Below are 2,865 nucleotides of genomic sequence, written 5' to 3' on the forward strand. Positions count from 1 at the left end.
CACTGCGCCCGGCTAATTTTTTGTATTTTTAGTAGAGACGGGGTTTCACCGTGTTAGCCAGGATGGTCTCGATCTCCTGACCTCGTGATCCGCCTGCCTCGGCCTCCCAAAGTGCTGGGATTACAGGCGTGAGCCACCGCGCCCGGCCCTCTTCCTCTTTCTCTAAGCGGCCTGAGGTAATCTGTGAAAATGGTTCGCTATTCACTTGACCTGGAGAACCCCACAAAATCATGCAAATCAAGAAGTTCAAATCTTCGCGTTCACTTTAAGAACACTCTTGAAACTGCCCAGGCCGTCAAGCATATGCATATACAAAAAGCCACGAAGCATCTGAAAGATGTCACTTTATAGAGACAGTGCGTACCATTCCAATGTTGCAATGGTGGAGTTGGCAGAGGTGCCCAGGCCAAGCAGTGGGGCTGGGCACAAGGTTGGTAGCCCAAAAAGAGTGCTGACTTTTTGCTGCACATGCCTAAAAATGCAGAGCGTAATGCTGAATTTAAGGGTTTAGATATAGATTCTCTGGTCATTGAGCATATCCACGCAAACAAAGCACCTAAGAAGCGCCGCCGGACCTACAGAGCTCATGGTCGGATTAACCCATACATGAGCTCTCCCTGCTACGCTGAGATGATCCTTACTGAAAAGGAACAGACTCTTCCTAAACCAGAAGAGGAGGTTGCCCAGAAGAAAAAGATATCCCAGAAGAAATGGAAGAAAGAAAAACTGATGGCATGGGAGTAAATTCAGCATTAAAATAAATGCAATTAAAAGTGAAAAAAGAAAAAGGCAGATGTATTAGAGAAAGTGTGAAAATATGTTGTAAGGGTGCAGTGGGCAGCACAGCAAAGAAGGGACTGTCTGCCAAGAGGTAGGGGCTAGTGGGAGGTTTTATAGGGTCTTGCAGGAGGGGGCTACATGCAGAACAAGGTTGTAATGCTGGGGCTACATGCCAAACAGGTCATTGTGTCCACAAGTTTGTGATTAGCACTTTCTCAGAACAATTGTTCGTTACTCTCCCCCACCTGGGACCCCGTCCTCATTTTGCTTACTTATCAGGACTCTATACTATTCTGTTATACATACCACTAGTTGCCTCTCTCACTCTCTGCCTGACTCTTAATTTCTGGCTTGCCTGACCTGAGGACAGAGGATGACACTCCTGAAGCATGGCGCCCTTCCTTCCCAGGATCTGTAAGTAATAAACCTTTGATCATATTTCCTACTGTGGTGGATTGAATGGGTGCCTTTCATCTGAAAAACCAGGGGCTACCTAGGTTTTCCAGGGACACTGGGAAGAACACAAGGCTAGGATCTCAGCATCGAAGCGATGGTTAGACAGTCATAAACTGAACACAGACCAGACAACAGCCACAAGGAGCGTCTGCCAGGATAAACACATTTCCCATGTGAAGGAACCCCTGAGCACAGGTTGGACAACTAAGCATTAGACCTTCCACCAGGTTAAAGAAGTACCCCATGAGAGACGCACTGTAGACACCCATGCCCAGCTCCCTTCATTTCCCATTAGGGCAGGGCTGCTAGCTGCTCTGGTACTGAAACCCCAGTTTAGCTGGGGGCTGTCGAAACAGACACATAAGAGCCATTCATTGAAAATAAATGTTTCTTGACCGGGTGCAGGGACTCACGCCTGTAATCCCAGCACTTTGAGAGGCCAAGATGGGTGGATCACATGAGGCCAGGAGTTTGAGACCAGCCTGGCCAATGTGGTGAAACCCTGTCTCTAATAAAAATCCAAAAATTAGCTGGGTGTGGTGGCGCACGCCTATAATCCCAGCTACTCGGGAGACTAAGGCACGAGAATTGCTTGAACCTGGGAGGCAGAGGTTGCAGAGAGCCGAGATGGCCCCACTGCACTCCAGCCTGGGCAACAGACTGAGATTCTGTCTCAATAAAAAAGAGAGAGAAGAAATGTTTCTCAAAAGAGAAATAATATAGCCATTCTAAAACAACACTGACTTGGAAGACTGGTGTGTGATTGAGACCTTAATTCTTGAAATAATGTAGAGCCACATTGTTTTCATCCTTTTTAATTAATTAATTAATTATTATTATTATTTTTTGAGATGGAGTCTCACTCTGTCGCCCAGACTGGAGTGCAGTGGCACGATCTTGGCTCACTGCAACCTCCATCTCCCGGGTTCAAGCGATTCTCCTGCCTCGGCCTCCCGAGTAGCTGGGATTACAGGTGCCTGCCACTATGCCCAGCTAATTTTTTTGTATTTTTAGTAGAGGCAGGGTTTCGCCATGTTGGCCAGGCTGGTCTCGAACTCCTGACCTCATGAGTCACCTGCCTCAGCCTCCCAAAGTGTTGGGATTACAGGTGTGAGTCACCGTGCCCAGCCGTTTTCACACCTTTCTTAAAGTGGCAGAAGTTTTCTTCATGTGAAGTTCTTACAATTCAGAGGCTTTATATATAGGACAGATACTATTCTATATATAAAAAGTGCAATTGCTTTTGTGCAAATTAAAAGAAAATGGTATATAGACATAAACACATTTGTTGATCTATGACAGGAAAGTTTCTGGAGGGATACATAAGCCTTTGTTAGTTTTATTTTATACCTTTGTGTACTGTTCAAATTATTTTACCCTTAGTACACCAGCAAAAGTCATCACTGTTGATCATCTGGGGCCAATAGAACCTTCAAATTTTAAAAATATTTCCTGTAAAGCAATTTATAATAGTAAGAATAAGGGATAGTGAAAAACAACTTTGTAGGCCGGGCGCAGTGGCTCAAGCCTGTAATCCCAGCATTTTGGGAGGCCGAGACGGGCGGATCACGAGGTCAGGAGATCAAGACCATCCTGGCTAACCCGGTGAAACCCCGTCTCTAGTAAAAA

The 2,865-nt window shown here is 45.8% G+C and overlaps 1 pseudogene; it reads left to right on the forward strand.

Annotated features, from left to right (window-relative positions):
* Positions 1-189: 189 nt before the first annotated feature.
* Positions 190-744, forward strand: LOC105554443 (annotated as a pseudogene).
* Positions 745-2,865: the final 2,121 nt, after the last annotated feature.

This window comes from Mandrillus leucophaeus, unplaced genomic scaffold, assembly GCF_000951045.1.
Source record: "Mandrillus leucophaeus isolate KB7577 unplaced genomic scaffold, Mleu.le_1.0 Scaffold1, whole genome shotgun sequence".
In the NCBI taxonomy this organism is placed as follows: domain Eukaryota; kingdom Metazoa; phylum Chordata; class Mammalia; order Primates; family Cercopithecidae; genus Mandrillus; species Mandrillus leucophaeus.